Source organism: Podarcis vaucheri (assembly GCF_965113315.1).
Source record: "Podarcis vaucheri genome assembly, chromosome: 2".
NCBI classification, from domain to species: Eukaryota; Metazoa; Chordata; class Lepidosauria; order Squamata; family Lacertidae; genus Podarcis; species Podarcis vaucheri.
The window spans coordinates 37214897-37232398 of NC_138760.1; the positions used below are offsets into that span (position 1 = coordinate 37214897).

Sequence of the window (17502 nt, forward strand, 5' to 3'; positions counted from 1 at the left end):
TGGGTTATTTGTGGGGCATAGGCATTCGTTCATTTTTTTCCTTCAAAATATAGTCCGGCCCCCCACAAGGTCTGAGGGACAGTGGACCGGCCCCCTGCTGAAAAAGTTTGCTGACCCCTGGTCTGTAGTGTCAAAGACAGGTGTGGGGTGTGTGTGTGTGTGTGTGTGTGTGTGAGAGAGAGAGAGAGAGAGAGAGAGAGAGAGAGAGAGAGAGAGAGAGAGAGACTGGGAGTGCCACTGAATACAGTATATACATAACAAGAGGCCACATCTACTTTTGACTCCCTTAATATAACAGCATGCTTCTGAGCATGCATTTGACTCAAACATACTTTGCATTTGTAGGTGCATATTTCAAAAACCTTAGTTATATATCTAAAACATCATGTGTGCAACTCTGACTGGTTGCACTAGGGAAACAGGAGAACCACAGAAGGTGAGACCATGACCATCCAAGGATGGATTTGCCTGGTTGGGTTCAGATAGTAAGTTCTGGGTACCAGTGGTTGTGGTGGTACAGCATTCCCCTGGGCCATGGGTCAATGGGAAGGATGGGCTTCTGCAGGGCTAGGCACTGAGGCAGGATGGAGATTACAAAGGGCAAGTAAAGATTTCCATCCTTTTTGTGAGATGAGTAAAAAACCCAGAAAGCATTGTTTTATGCTTTTAAGAAATGCAGTCAAGGAGAACCCGATTACTGAACCTTGATCTGAATTGTCACTCCCAAGTTACCCTTTTACAGAAATAGAGCACCGCAGAAATATGCAAATGAGGAATGGTTCATTTAAATTTAATGCTAATGAGAAGATTTCCTTCTCTTTCCAGCAGAGAGCAGCTGTTCTCATTTCAAGCTGGCAAAGTGTCTCTAAATCACCTCCACAGCACTGAGTGGACAGTGATGTCACTGTTTATAGGTTATTAGTTATTATTTTATGGACATATCTGGCACCTGCCTTTTAAAGAGATGTTCAGATGGCTCCTGGCCTTCTGCCACTGAACCTGTCCCAGTAATCCTGTCTCTCACTAGCATCCTTCCAAGTGCCAAAACTCCATACAGCAGATAACTTTTAAGAAGACTTTAGGTTCTTTGTTTCCCTGCGGCTTGCTGCTGCTTTATGATCTATGGGAACAAGGACATCGCTTCTCTGTTCAGCCCTGCTGGTCAAACATAATGGAATCTGGAGGTGCCAGGGGGGGACCCATGTGGGCATGTTCTTGAGTGGGGGTGGGGAGCAAGAAAGGTGAGGAGAAGGAGGAGGAAGAGGAGAGCGGGAGAAGTGTGAAGCATATAGGGAAAGGAGAGCAGAAGGTGGGTGATGCAAGGATAACAACAAAGGGAAGACTGCTTTGTAAGTTAACAGCCAGTGCTAGCCCAGAACATTTTGCTTCCTGAAGCAGAGTCCAAATGGTGCCTCTGTGCAACAAGGAGAGAGATACGGGAACAACATTTTAAAAAGTTTTGCTGCGCTGTTCAGACACCATGCCCTGCCCTCACCTATCCTCCCGTGGCAGCCCCTTCCCCGTGAAGCAGGCTGTTTCACCCTGTGGTATGACAGCTGGTTCCAGGTGTTGCAGGTGGATGACTAAGTGATGGAAACTTGAGATGGGATGGGTTCCTGGAAGAGGGGGCAGAGGACATGAAAGCCACCTGCAGTTGCTCCCCCCAGGGATGACTGGACAAAGCAAAGCCACTTCCGCACTACGGAGGTGGAGTTGCGGGCGTCATGGCCCTGATATGCCCGCAGCGGCTGGAACCAGCCGCTGCACTATTGGGGGATTCCTGGCTGTGTCATCCCCGGCCAGCCAATCAGCTGGCTCAGGGGGTGTGGCCTGCCCTATTTAAGGCAGGACGCGGCCGGGGATCTCCCTCTTTGCCGCCTGCTAGCTGTTCCTGCTTTTCCCACCCTCCTGCCCTATCAGGTTTTTGTTCTTTGACCTTGCTATGGACCTTGGTTGGTCACCATTGAGGGGCCTGGTAGGGATTTTTCCACTTGGCAAATTGGCACCAGTCACTTGGTTTTCGCCTACCTCATAGCTAATCGTCACAACTTTCTGGGTATTGGTGGTTAGGCATTGGTATTGTTCTGTAGATGGAAGAGGAGAGATAGCACCATCACCTGCCCCACATATTGAAGGGTAGTCCGATAAAGGATTCCGGGGGACGTGGCCCTGTCCGATGCCTGGGGAGGTAAGGGCCTAAGGCATGCCCCCGAGCGGTGACCCAAGGGGAGTTCCTAGTTGATGTGCATCAGCAGGACTCCCCCAACTGGTGGTTAACCCTTCCCGGACTTCAAGCGGACGGGCTGAAGTCGGATATGGTCTGTTAGGACCAATGCCTAAGCCAATACAGCTCATCACCTGTAACCAATAAAGTTGTGGCCTTATTTAGCCCATTAACCTTAATAATTGTGTCATGTGTCATTATTTCCATTGGTGGGGGCGGGAGCTCACCACACAAACTGCTGTTGTAGACAAGGTGGAGGCCTTCCTCCAGAACCTGGCCACTGGCTGCATTGTCTGGCTTGAGGGAAGAACTTTCTGGTAGAAGGGGAAGTCAATCTAAGCTGAGCTGGTAGGTGAGAGTTGGGGGAGCATCAGGGTTGGGGTCGCGGCATGTTGGGGGAAGGGGTGTATAAGTCTTTCTTCCCCCACTGTGTTCCCAACAACCCCTCCTCACAACCCCCCTACTATTAACCCTCAGAAGATTTGTAGTTTAGCTCTCTGTGTCTTTTGCACAAGAGAATTGTGTCCATATATGTCAGCATTACCTTATGGCTGCACATTAGCCATTAGCCATAAGGTGTTCATAGTCCCTGTCCCAGAAAGCCTCCAAAAGGCTTTGCTTTTTCCTTATGCTTTGGCAATATTTGTGCAGTCAAAAGCCAAAGCCACGTCAAACTGAAAAGAGAAAGGGGCTGTGACTCCATCACAGGGAGGGAGAAATGTGCCACAAATTAAAAAGCAAACTCACTCAGTCTCGCATTCTGTCATGGTTGTAGATGAGGAACGGCATTGTATTTCATTTGTGATCAGTTCATGCCTTTCTCTGTTAGATGATTAACATGCCTAAAGTTCATTTTTTTCCAGGAGCTGAAGCAGTGAGATACCTGCTTGCCAGCGCAGATTTTGCACTAATTCAGCATCACTTAGGTGAATTGCAGAAGTACCCTGTGCCTTCCAAAATATGAATCATCATTACATGAATGAATTCCCTGGGAAATAGAACAACTTCTGCTTCAGTTTTGCTAATAAGCAGCACACGCCTTCTGTTGCAGAGCCACGGCTTCTTAAGGCTTGGTGCAACAGAGATTAAAGAAGGTGGTGCATAAGAACTGCTGAACACACTCATAAAAACCCAGGAAAGGGCAGATGACCATAGCACTCAATTATTGTGGTAACCTTCAGCGCTTGCAATGGAGTAGCACTCCAAAACAGGAAGCCCAAGAAATGGAAGCATTTCCCCGCTCCCCATCAGTTCTGTAGGCTTTGCAAAATGTGCATAACTCATTCATATACTGTAAACCAAATCAGCCCAGACTAGCCAGAAGGATAATGAATTAGGGAGTGAGTACAATTTGACTGAGCTTTGGCTCTGTGGGTTAAACCACAGAGCCTAGGACTTGCCGATCAGAAGGTCGGCGGTTTGAATCCCCGTGACAGGGTGAGCTCCCATTGCTCGGTCCCTGCTCCTGCCAACCTAGTAGTTCAAAAGCACATCAAAGTGCAAGTAGATAAACAGGTACCGCTCCAGCGGGAAGGTAAACGGCGTTTCCGTGCGCTGCTCTGCTTCGCTAGAAGCAGCTTAGTCATGCTGGCCACATGACCCGGAAGCTGTACGCCGGCTCCCTCAGCCAGTAAAGCGAGATGAGCGCCGCAACCCCAGAGTCGGTCACGACTGGACCTAAGGGTCAGGGGTCCCTTTACCTTTACAATTTGCTAGCTCTACAAACATATAAAACGGCGACCTATCTTTTTCCTCTTCACCAGTAACCACCCTGTTTGCCACATGTCTGGTTGATTGCACATGCCACGAATTTGGTTTTAAAACGATGTCACACTTGGATCAAAGTCAGTGTGACATTGGTATGATATTCCAGCCAGTAATCCTAAGAACCGCCCTTTCCAGTGCCTGAAAATGTCTTCTCATTGGCTTTACTGCAGGGAGCTAAGGAGAGAAAAGGGGATTGTCCTCAAGAAACACTTTGGGATTCTGGCACAGTTTTAGAGATTCTCTCTCCTATAAGGATGAAGCAGGATCCAACCACAAGTTCACCATGGGTTGCAATGAGGGGTTTGACATGCCAGCATGAGCTACAGCCCAGACAGAATCCTCGCCTGCTTCACAGGATGCCAAACTGAACTCTACACCAACAATCTGTACGCCAAGCAGTTTCTGCTGCTTTCTCACTGCAGATCATCATCCTCATAATGAATGCAGCTTTGCCCTGTTTCTCATCTGCAACTGAAAGGACATATTCCACATCAGTGAGTATGTGGCACAGGCACACAACTTCTTCATTCTCACCATTTGCCCCATTACAAGCAGTGCAACGTCCTTGGAAGGTCTACTTCCCACACAGTCTACTGCAGGTATTAAGAAGATTTTTTGGGGGTAAAGGGACACCTGGCTGCTTTTTTGCGCTTTTTTTGGTGGCGCGTAGGAACAAGGGATCTACCAAGGTCAGATTTATTTGACAGCTTCCCTTCTGTTTGGAAGGAGCACCTGTCAGCTCTGTCCTTTTCATCTAGAGCTTTTTCTTGCGTTCTGAGCTAGAAGCTCCCCTGGCATTTTCCAGCCTCTGAATGTTTGAAAGCTGCTTCCTGCTGCAACGGGTGTGGAGCTGCTCTCTGATCAGCCCTAGGTGGACAACGGAGCTCTCTTTTCGAGTCTGCCTGGCAGGAGCTGACCAGGCAAAAGGAGTGGGAGTGCGGGGGGGGGGGGACATTCCTGTCCTTCGACTCTGGGGAAGCCAGAGCTCAGTGGTCCAAAAGAGATGAAGTCCCTTCTCCACCGCCACATACAGATTGGGGGGGGGGAGCTGGATTGATGCAATTCACATTTAAAGGCAAACCTACCTAACTTGCACAGTCTGAAACAACATGTGAACTGAAACACAGCCACCTTTCTCGAATCTGCAGCTTTCCAAATTTTGCGATGCAGTTTTCTCCAGCCAAACAATGTATACACAAACGCAAAGCATGGATAAAATTGCATATATTGGTGTCAAACAACATACAGAAGTGCATTATATTATAGGAAGTTACTTTGCAAAAAAAAAAATGTGAATATGAGGAAGAATTGCAGACAAAAATGTGAATATTAGGAGGAATTTGCACCAAAATGCTGGTGAATTTTCGTAAGGATTTTTAAAAAAGGTGGCATCTCCCCCCCCCAAAAAAAAATCATGCTGCACACCAAGGAGCTCTTAGCTTTTTTAGTAAAACACTGGCAAATGTCATAAGAGATAACATACAGTGGCTCTGAAACCAGGCAGATATTAGTTCAGCCCATGAGGAAATGAAGAGCACCAGATCGAGGCAAACTGTGTTAGGGACCTTCTGTGAAGCGCTGGAGGGGTAAAGCGCTGGAGGGGTAAAGCGCTGGAAAAGGGTAAGGAGGAGACAAAGTATGGCAGGATTCCTCAACAGAGCACAATGTCCTCCTCCTCCCTGTCCAAATATATATACAGTGGTACTTCAGGTTACAGACGCTTCAAGTTACAGATGCTTCAGGTTACAGACTCCACTAACCCAGAAGTAGTACCTCGGGTTAAGAACTTTGCCCCAGGATGAGAACAGAAATTGCGCAGCAGCAGCAGCAGGAGGCCCTATTAGCTAAAGTGTTACCTCAGGTTAAGAACAGTTTCAGGTTAAGAACGGACCTCCAGAACGAATTAAGTTCTTAACCCAAGGTACCACTGTATATAAAAGAGAAAGGGAGGCTTTGAAGAAATACCTCTTCTGCAATCCACCAGATTCATAAATGAAGAAGCAGAGAGCAGGGAGCAGAGCAAATAATAGAGCAGGAAGATTGTGACCCCCACCCCTCAAGACACAGACATTTCTCTAGCATTAGTGAGACCGAAGGCTCCACACTTGAATGTGCATAAACCCAAGCCCTAAATCCCAAACAGGGACACCAACAGGATTTCCTGGGTCCCGTACACTGTATGTGGATTGGGCCCCTTGCACCTATCTCTCCCGGCAATCTATTGTTAAGAATGGCTGCTTACATATTTTCATTTAGCCTACGTCACAGGGCTGGTTGCAAAAAAAAAAAAAGGGTAAAAAGCTGGAGGCGAAGAAAACGTGCAAAACCTTCTAGCTCCTGGGTGGGAAAGCAAGGTACAAGTATATGTCGCAAAGTGCATAAACCATGCCATACACTCCCATGGGACGCAGTGATGGCCACCAACTTGAATGGCTTTGAAAGAGGATTACACCAGGCTTCCTCAGCCTCGGCCCTCCAGATGTTTTTGGCCTACAATTCCCATGATCCCTAGCTAGAAGGACCAGTGGTCAGGGATGCTGGGGATTGTAGTCTCAAAACATCTGAAGGGCCAAGGTTGAGGAAGCCTGGATTAGGCAAATTCATAGAGGTTAAGGCTATCAATGGCTACTAGGCTTGATGGCTATGCCTTCACAGCCAGAGGTGCTGAGGCTTCTGAAGGCCAGTTAGTTGCTGGAAATCACAGAGGGGAGAGGGCAGAAACTCCCTTAACCTTACCTGGGGATTGAATCTGGGACCTTTTGTAGGTGTACAGGGCCAGCCCAAGACACATTGCTGCCTAAGATGGAGTAGTCAAGATGCATAGTACCAAAGGCTGGACTGTCTCCGAGGACAAAAATATATATATCTCACAGGGCCTCTCCCCCATCTTTCATGGTAAAAATATAAGGCAGATAAATTGAATAGCAACCCATTTCTTGCCCTTTCATGATACCCCAAATCAGCTTCCTCACTCTGCCCAATGTTAGGGCCGGCCCTGCTGGATGTGTATGCATTCTACCACTGGACTGCCACCATTCCCCTGCCCCCTAAAGAAGGGATGTTTCATTTAATTATCTGTCACCCTCATATTCTCTGTATCTTTCCAGTTTTAGGATTTGTGTCACCGATGCAAACGTATAGTATGGGTTGTATCCAACCCACTGATAGCAATGAGCTTGAGTCAGTCATGTTCATTACTTTCAATGGGTACTGCGAGTAGGACTAGCATCGGCTACAACCCAGTATGTACCACCAGTGCAAGCCTTGTCAGTGTGTGTGAATCTGTGTGATCAATAGTTACAGGTAAGTACAACTTTGTTTTTCCTCATCCATCGTTCCAGGTCCAGGTGGATTTTCTATGGCTGGCTGGCAATATTTTCACTTGGGAACAGACCAAGGAACAAAGTCACATTTTCCATCTGACTACCAGAGACCCAGGCTCTCACAAAAGTAGCAGCACAGAGGTATCTGTTCCAGCTGATACTACCTTTCCCCCTCTTTGGTTGATCTGCCATTCACAATCAAACACTTGAGCCAACTACACCTTTAAAAAATCTGCCAGATGCAGGAAATATAAGCCCCTTTAAGAGCAGTTTTTGTTCATATAAAGCAGAATATATGGGTGGAATTCAACATCATGCTATGGTGAATGTCTCGTCAATGCAAGAGTTGAGGCTTGCCAGATGGAACAATCCTCCCTCTCCTCCCCCTATGTGCCGTTCTAGAGTTCCCCCACCCCACCCCGCCAAGCCAATTTGGGAGAGTGCTGGGGGAGTCATGGAGGGAAGGAGAGGAGGGGAATGCCCCATTGCGCAAGTGGAAGCCCTTGTGCAGGTTCTCCATTGTGTGTGTGTGTGTGTGTGTGCGTGTGCGTGTGTGTGAGTGCGTGTGTGTGTGACACCTTTTCCAGCAGTTGCAGACTAAGCCAGGAATTTAGAAATCCAATCTGTTGCCCAAGGTTTCCAGTAGAAAAGCAGTATTCACACCCCTCCTCCAAGCAGTTTGTTTTGTCTGCTTCGGTCTTGGAGGAAATGGAGATGAAGGCATTGGCTGGCTCAGACAAAATCTATTATTTCCCGGACTTGAGTCCCCACAGACTCACCGTACTGCAAGCAGGGAGAAATGGAAACACCTGGAGTAGGATTTTGACCTCACCAAGCCATATGAGATCAGCTGGAATCATATTATAGGAAAGTTTAAAAATGCCTGCAAGCAAATCCATGACTCCCAGAAAAGCTCCAAATAATAAATGTGTCCCAATGGTTTAGTGTCCAGTCAGGACAATTCAGTTAAGCTTCTCAAGCTGAAACACAGCTTTACTGGGAGACACCTTTTGCTCCCAACCCATCAGGCTTGGGGATTTCATGCACATTTCCCATATGACCAGGAAAGAGAGAATGGGATTGGAAAAGCAGAGTAAACATACAACAACTTAGGGACGGAATAGGGTTCTTTCATGCAAAGATGACACTGTCCTGGCTCTCACCCTCAGACACAGTATTTGGACTCAAGTCCCAGCATTAGTTCAAGGTTTCTGAGCACAATTCAAAGTGTTGGTGCTGACCTTTAAAGCCCTAAACAGCCTCAGTCCAGTATATCTGAAGGAGCGTCTCCACCCCCATCATTCTACCCGGACACTGAGGTCCAGCGCCGAGGGCCTTCTGGCGGTTCCCTCACTGAGAGAAGCCAAGTTAGAGGGAACCAGGCAGAGGGCCTTCTCGGTAGTGGCACCCGCCCTGTGGAACGCCCTCCCACCAGATGTCAAAGAGAACAACAACTACCAGACTTTTAGACAACATCTGAAGGCAGCCCTGTTTAGGGAAGCTTTTAAAGTTTGATGCATTATTGTATTTTAATATTTTGTTGGAAGCCGCCCAGAGTGGCTGGGGAAGCCCAGCCAGATGGGCGGGGTAGAAATAATAATAATAATAATAATCACAAGATACACGGTTCGTAAGTCTACAATCACAGCTCTAAGATTCATGGCTAGGCAGTAGCTAAGGTGTTGCCCCTCCACTTGGCATGCCTCTGCTGCTCTACTTTCAAAGAGTAGTGAAGGAAGAGTCATTTGTGTGCTTCCCATCCAAAGCAAGAAGACGGTACTTGCAAGTCTGTGCTCCTGCAGGCGCTCCCTTGTGATGGGACCTGAGTCAGTCCTTCTGAACCTCTGGTTCAGCCAGCCCTGCTGATTGGACATCCCTCTGCCTCCTCTGCTACCATGGGGACTTCACTCCCAAGTAGCAGGGGACAAGCTGACTTGTGATGCCCGACAACAAAGGGGCGGAAACCTCTCCCAGCTCATTGCCTGAGCTCTCTCCAGTGCCAACCCTTGAATCCTCCTCTGACAGATCTTGCCAGCTCTGCCCCATCCCAGCTGATGGTGATACCAAAGCCACTATTTTAGCCTTAGGCATAAGGCGTAGCTGGCACCTGCCCACGTTCATCCCTGAAGTCCATGGCAGGGTAGGATTTCAAAAACAGATCTCCCACCATCTATTGCAGCTCTTGCACTGGCTGCACTGCTTCCTTAATGCATCCATCCCACCTCAAGACACAAACTCTCAAGGTGGCCTCAGGCAAACCATTATCCCTCCTCCAAAATATGGGATAATAATTATTGCTAGGCTTAGCAGTGCTATCTATGCACGATGCTTTGAACAATGAAGGTCATATTATAAGGGTAAGGAACCTGTGGCCCTCCCTGATGTTGCCAGACTACAATTCCCATCATACCTGATCACTGCTCATTCTGGCTGGGGCTGATGGGAGTTGGAGCACAACAACATCTGAGAGGCTACAGGTTCCCTAATCTGCACTATAAAATTTCTTCCTCCTCCTCCTCATTTTGATGATGATGATGATGATGAAAAGGCATAGATATAGAGAAACAACGATAACAGGAGATATATTTTGTTGTGTTCTCGGTGCATTTAGGAGTGCAGCAGCTTGTTTAACTCTCAAAGTGGGGTGCCTACTATGAGAACAAATGTACAGGTGAGACCCTCCTTTAGTTGAAAGTGAATCTGCCTTTGCCCACTTTTGTAATGCTGTTAGGAAGCGCTTTTATTTGAACTTCTTGATGTTCCAGCAGATGTAGTTAACCACCTGCCACCTGTCCTTTGGACTCCAGCCCCGAAACAACTCATAAAAAGAACTTGCTATCTCTGGCAGATCAATCATTATGCAAACACACGAGCTTCTCTTTGACGCCCGGTTCAACACTTTTGAGGCAGCGCGTATTAATACTGTAACTGGGGCGGTGGTGGGTGATGACAGTTTGCCTGCTAACTGGCATCCTGCTGCTTGCCTTATCTGTTCTTGTGAAAAGAAAGGCTGTCAATTTGCAGTTTGCCATTTTTAAAATTTTTTAACCCAAAATAGCCTATCAACTCACTGGACCCAATTCCCCACAGTGTCACTAGCAAGATCTGCTGGAGCTGTTTTGACCTTGTTTGGCCAGTAGGGGGTTCTGTCTGCAATGGAACCTGTTGCATCTATGAGCTTTTCTCAGGGCTAGGCCACTAAGAGAGCAGCAAAAGGAGCCCATTCTTCCCAGAAGCATCTGCTTGGCAATTGTTCAATTACTTCACAAGTGGGATGGCATCACGGTATTGCACAACCATGTGGAATCCTATTGGGGCCTAGTCCTATTGCCTGAGGGCCAACGCCACCATCTGCTGACATCAAGAAGCAGGCGAGGTGATATGGTGGGGCAGGCCTAGCCTGGCCTGTGACTACACATATGTGTCTTCCTGGAGATCGATGGTGGCAGAGAGCAGCACATTCCCTTTCAATGGCAGACACAGGCTGTCCAAGAGAATCGACAACTTTTGCTTTCAACAATACAGTGGTACCTTGGATCTCAAAAGCCTTGGTACTCAAACAACTTGGAAACAAACACTGCAAACCTGTAAGAAAGTGTTCCAGTTTGCAAACATTTTTTGGAAGCCAAACATGCTCAGTTTTGAGTGTTACACTGAGGTCTGTCTGTTTTTGCTATTTATTTTGCATTTTTTTGTTTTTGCTGCTTTTTTGTTTTGTTTTTGTGACTGTGTGGAACCCAGTTCACCTACTGATTGATTGATTGTGTGACTGCAGTACATTGTTTATTGCTTTCATTTTATGGATCAACGGTCTCGTTAGATAGTAAAATTCATGTTAAATTGCTGTTTTAGGGGTTGTTCTTAAAAGTCTAGAACAGATTAATCCATTTTGCATTACTTTCTATGGGAAAGTGCACTTTGGTTTTGGAGGTAAGGTTCTGTCGGGCTAGGCGGTCAATAAATCTAATGTTTACTAGTTCACTGGACACTTTTCAGACCCTTATAAAGTCTACCTGCCATAAACAATCCCCCCCCCCCCCGTTTGGACCAGTTGGCAATCCCAGAAGTGCACATGGTATGCTGGGGCAGTCTGCACTGCCAGAGCTGGCCAAATCCTTTTGCTACCTGAGATATAGGATAAGATGGTGCTGTCCCATGTGCAGGAGCCGACCAGACTGACAGTAGAACCTTATCTCAATGTTGGCAAAGGGGCAGTGCCCTCTTCCGTACTTGAGGGCAGCAGTCGGTGAGCTCTGGGGGCACACAACTAGCTGTATGACATCTCTCTCCTCCAACACTTTGACACTGCTTTCCGCCCCTAGCACCCACCACCTAATGTCTGCATAGAGGTAGGGCTGGGCTCTGTGCACAACATAGCCCGGGGAGCGGGGGGCTCTCCTGCTTTCCCCACTTTCTGCCAGGCTGGTGACAGGTGGAGAGTTCAGTCACCTCAGCTCCACACAATTAAAGCACTCTTCTACAACTCAAACAGGGATGCGGGTGGCACTGTGGGTTAAACCACAGAGCCTAGGACTTGCCGATCAGAAGGTCGGTGGTTCGAATCCTTGTGACGGGGTGAGCTCCTGTTGTTCAGTCCCAGCTCCTGCCAACCTAGCAGTTCAAAGTGCAAGTAGATAAATAGGTACCGCTCCGGTGGGAAGGTAAACGGCGTTTCCGTGCGCTGCTCTGGTTCGCCACATGCTGGCCACATGACCCGGAAGCTGTACGCTGGCTCCCTCGGCCTATAGAGTGAGATGAGCACCACAACCCCAGAGTCGGCCACAACTGGACCTAACGGTCAGGGGTCCCTTTACCTTTTTATACTACTCAAACAGCCATGGCTTTCACCCAAAGAGTCCCAGGAACTGTCATTTCTTAATTACAGTTAGCAAACCAAGAACTCTGAGCATCCTTAGCAAACTTCAGTTCCCAGGATTCTTTGCATGAAGGTGTGGCTGCTAAAGTGCTATTGGAATGCTTTAGATGTATGTTGCAGGTGTGACCCGCACACCCTTTCCTTGTCGGCCTTGTTTATTTCTTTATTCGCTGCTTTGTGCCCTGCCAGCTCAGCTACAAAGAGCCCTCAACTCGGCTCCCTTGCTCTGTTTCTCCCTTGCGTTGCTCATAGCCGCCAGATGTTCTTTTGAACTATTGTTGTGTTGCGTTTATACAAAGATGCATATTTCTCCACCAGCTTTTGGAATAAAATCTGCAACTATTTGTCTCTGTGGAAAAACAGCCACCACCACCACCAAACCAAGGGCTCTTTCCCACATGGATCAGTTGTTTGAGCACTGACAGTCTATTGACTATGCACCGTCCATATGCCTGACTTGGTGGTTGTGGTTGTGTTGCAGGGACTCTGCATTTTCTGAGCTTTCAAACCACAATATTTTTAAAACCCTGGGAAAATGTGATACTTCCCCTCCCTCCTCCCCTGGGCAGCACATCCATTAGAATGTGGTCGCACATGCAGACTGCTTCCAGTAACTATTACTTACCATAAAAGCAGTCCACACACACACACATATTAGTGTAAGATGATTCCCATGGACAGCAAAAAAACAGGTGGAGGTCAGTCCAATCCTATGCATGAGTATTCAGACATGTGTATAGGGATCTAACTGGGGAATCATCCTGAATCTCTGTTAACGCCACTCATGTGGCCCACCTCCCCGTTTGCAGCTCTGCAGGAGGACATTCTCAATTAGCTAAGCCCCCAAGGAGTTGTGTTTTTCAGGCATTCAGCAGCTGAATACCTGCCTGTTCATAAACTGCATGCGTTTCTCCCCTGCTCCCCTACCAACTAAGAAGAGTTAATAGCATTAACCATTTTAAGAGATCTGGCTTCCTGCCTGTCATTAACATTGTATTGCATAACAGGGGATGAATTTAATACCCAGGGAGCTGTGGTGCAGAATATTCATATGCCAGGAACCAAAATGAAGTAAATGCAAATCTTCATTACCAGTGGAGGATGTTAAATATTGATATTTTCTTCTTGATGCATAAGTCTGGGACACATGAAACTCAATTACAAGACAACTAAAAATGCCTTAAATTATACATAAACAGCAACAAAACGAAGGGAGACAAGCTCAACTTTGCAAAGCACAAACATCAAGACTAAACACGGAACAATGAAATGAGATCTGTCACACAATACAGGGAGAGCTGTCTTCCAGAGTGAAAAGGCAATTAGAAATGACGATGCATTAGGCTGAGTTCCTGCACAGCAGCAGTTGGGGTGCTTAAGTCTTGCTGAAATCAGCAAACAACCCAACTATGACCAGGATGACATTGAAACACATGCTGGTTGCGTTTCTGTGTGGTTGCTGGATTCCCTACCAAGCTTAGGTCAAGATAATAGTAGATGTATTCCCAGCTCCAAACGTTCCTTGGATTTAAAACTCAGTTTTAAATTACCATATTTTTCGCTCCATAAGACGCACCTGACCTTAATACGCACCTAGTTTTTAGAGGGGGAATGCAAGAAAAAATATATTCTTTGAAGGGAGCGCTGAGCAGAGCCTGTATGCATCCCAGGCTCTTTAAAGGGAGCGCGGCTCTTGGGGGCTTTTGCGGGAGGTGGGGGAAGGGACAGAGCGCAGCTAAGCCAGAAGCTAGAACAGCGAGAGGGAGCGCAGTGATCCCTCTCGCTGTTCTGGCTTCTGGGATAGCTGCGCAGCCTGCATTCGCTCCATAAGACGCACACACATTTCCCCTTACTTTTTAGGAGGGGGGAAGTGTGTCTTGTAGAGCAAAAAATACGGTATGTCCTTTTTTTTTTTTTAAAGGGTGCTTTCTCATTGGTTTGCCAGCCATTTAAGCACACAAATGTGCTCGTTATTTTCCTTGCCACAGAGAGAGTTGCCACTTCTTCCACTGACCTTTCTCCTCCTGTGGCTTTAACAGCAGCTAGGTATGCAAGACATTAAGCAGGCGAAGCTTTTCCTGGAATGGAGATGGAAATGGCATATTTCTATGTGCCGAGCTTCTGTGAGAAGCTCACTTAAAGGTGGCAACCCTTGCAACAGCAAATGTTAGAAGACTAATGGGTGGCTTTGTGGCTACAGCCAGAGTTGGGGTATCAGATATGGAGGACCAGAGAGGTTGTCTCTTGCGGACGGTAAAAAAGATGGGTTTCCTTTTCACAGGCTGGCACTGTGACACCAGCTCTAGATGGGAGCAAACCAAGACATTAAGATGATGATTGTTTCTATAAATAGGCAAGCCTGAAAGCATATCCTGGGCAATTCAGGCCTATGAGCATCTCAGAAACCCCTTTCTGGGCCCAGCGAAACATTTTCCACATTTAGGTAATCAGGCTGCAACTTATTAGCTTTTAGAAATAAAAACCTTCATGAAAATCCCTTGGGATAGTTAAGGATGCAATGCTGCCTGTAGTGAAGACAACAATACAGCACAGAACGAGGAAGAAGGCAAATGGCTCTAGATTATGAAAACAATATTTGACCATGAGATATATGGAGGGACCATGCCAGGGACAGGGAGCCTCTGTAGCTCCAGATGTTGAGCTCCAGATGTTGAGCTCCAGCTCTCATCAGACCCAGCCAGCATGGCTCACGGTCAAGGATGATATATCGGGGGGGGACGACGACATTTCCCAGCCCTAGATTATATAATGACTTATGGAAATCAGGTGCAGTTAATAACGAGAGTGAAAGCAAGATTGAAGGAGAACATGGTGGCGCAGGGAGCAATAGATGTTCAGGCATGTGTACGTTACAAACATAAATCAGATGAATGGCTAGGGTTTCTGCTAGAGTGGCCAGCTGCCCTACTGTACAGAGGACAGCCCACAGTTTGAAAGGCTGACAGATCTAAGCCTGGCTTAAAGATAAAGAACCACGAGAAAGGATAGCAGGGGCTATGAAGTTGCCCAACCAAGGCAACTTCTGGAGAGAGGAGTGAACAGCCACACAGGTTACCTGGTTAGATACATTGAGTGCAATCATAGGTGTCAACTTTCAGATTTGAAAATAAGGGATCAGCAGCCTCACCTGTCCTGGGGACAGTCTACAGGATATCTAACAATCCGGGATAGCAGTGGGAAGCAGCGGGAAACAGTGATGGAATAAGGGAATTTTCCGCAAAAAAAGGGAAGGTTGACAGCTATGAGTTGAATCCAGCATCATGCTAATGCAATTGCTTTGTCTGTGAAAGAATTTCTGCCAGCTCCTCTCCCACCACTCTGTTCTGTTGTTCTCCCACCTTACTGACTTGATTTGGGGTGTAGGGACACAGGGAGGGGAGGGGTAAAGCCCTATTGTGCTAGCCTATCTAGTGTTGCCTTCCACTAGTGCAGCTTTTTAATTGAATCCAGCCCACTGAACCTCTATTCTTTTTACATTACAGTAATTATTTCTAGCTGTACACCCATACATATAAAATTAGCTCATGCAAATTTCATGTAAATCTGTGTCCTTTGGTTTGGTGATGCATCTCCTCTTCTTTGGCAATGCATAAATGGTTACCTCAAGAAACCCTGGGAATGGCCGCTCTGTGAGATAGCTACAAGTTTCTAGCAAAGTTTCCAGCATCTCCACGAAAGGTCCTGTTCTCAAGGTCCCTTGGAAGAAAGTCTGGCTATTGAAAACTGGTTTAAATTGCAGCTTAGATGAGACTGCAGCCAGCTGATTGGGAGAGAGGGAGTTCAGCTGAATTAGATGGATTCTTCCAAGAGACTCAACCTTAGAAGATAAAAGCAGCCCTGCTAGATCAGATCCAAGATCTCTCTAGTTCAGCATCCAGCTCTTCCAGGGGCCATCCTGATGCCTGTTGGAAACCTGCAAGCAGAACCTTAGCACAACAAGACGGTTTGTCATTCCCAGCAAATAGCAATCAGAGCCATACTGCCTCTGACTGCGGTTAATAGCCACTGATGGCCATTTTCCTCACAACACCTGGAGGGAACTTGGTTAGAGAAGGCTGCCTTATTCACTTCATGACATTGGGAATGAAACTGGGTAAATACCATTGGCTTTATGGCTTTGCCACTGTTTCTATGGTGTTTTACAGCAGGACTGGGGAACCTGTGGCTCTCCAGATATTGTTAGACTACAACTCCCATAATCCATGAGCATTAAACAGGCTGGCTGCGGTTGCTGAGACTTGTAGACCTGGAGGCCACAGATTCACCCATCCCTGCTTTAGACTTGAAAGCATTCAAAGTGCTTTGGAGAACAATGGTGCTTGATAACCCAGCTAACACACTGCTGGACAGCTCCCGTCTTGGTCATTGTTCAGCTGCTCAGTATTTACACTCACTAGTTCAGCTAGACTACTATCCTGCCCAGAAGACTGGGAATGGCACACCTACAAATTGTCCCTTACCACTTTGCAGCTGAGGAGTGTTAACCAGGACCCCTTAAATGTGTGTTAGCCACCCAACGTGTGTTACAGCTAAATGAAAGAGGAATAGCGCACAACAGTAAGCAATTCATACTGGGATTGATCGTCTATAATTGACCTCAAAAGGACATAAAATAATGTAACACACAAAGCCCAGCTTCTTCCACTTCATATTCCATATGTTCTCCTACAACAAAGAAGTCTATTATTCCGTGGCCTTCCATTGCTTCTCTTTCGTACGGAGTGTGCAAGATTGCATGCACAGAGGTGTGTGCATATGTGTGTTTTAATTTGTTGAAACAGCATTGAGGTCTAGTGGACCCCAGTCAAAGTGAACAGGGTGGAACAAAACATCATCTATCCAGGGCACTGAAGCTTGTAAATGATCCTCACAGGTGAAAACTCTGCATGAAGTTGTCTGGTATTATCTATACTGACTGGTAGCATTTCAGAGTCTTGGATGTGGATCCTTCCCAGCTCACCTTCCTGATGCTAACTGGGGATGCTAGGGACTAAACCCATGGGTAGGCAAACTAAGGCCCGGGGGCTGGATCCGGCCTAATCACCTTCTAAATACAGCCTGCGGGTGGTCCAGGAATCAGCATGTTTTTACGTGAGTAGAATGTGCCCTTTTATTTAAAATGCATCTCTGGGTTATTTATGGGGTCTGCCTGGTGTTTTTACATGAGTAGAATGTGTGCTTTTATTTAAAATGCATCACTGGGTTATTTGTGGGGCATAGGAATTCGTTCATTCCCCCCCCCCCAAAAAAAAAATATAGTCCGGCCCCCCACAAGTTCTGAGGGACAGTGG

At 46.9% G+C, this 17502-nt stretch overlaps 1 protein-coding gene and 1 long non-coding RNA gene across 3 annotated transcripts in view; one reads left to right on the top strand and one right to left on the bottom strand.

Annotated features, from left to right (window-relative positions):
• Positions 1–7498, top strand: part of LOC309525738 — a 30416-nt gene extending 22918 nt beyond the window's left edge. The window contains exon 3 of the long non-coding RNA XR_014216522.1: positions 7333–7498. This is a non-coding gene — a long non-coding RNA (uncharacterized lncRNA). The remainder of the gene's footprint in view (positions 1–7332) is intronic.
• LOC309525720 (uncharacterized protein) overlaps positions 1–17502 on the bottom strand; it is a 96728-nt gene that overhangs the window by 25945 nt on the left and 53281 nt on the right. The window lies entirely within an intron of this gene.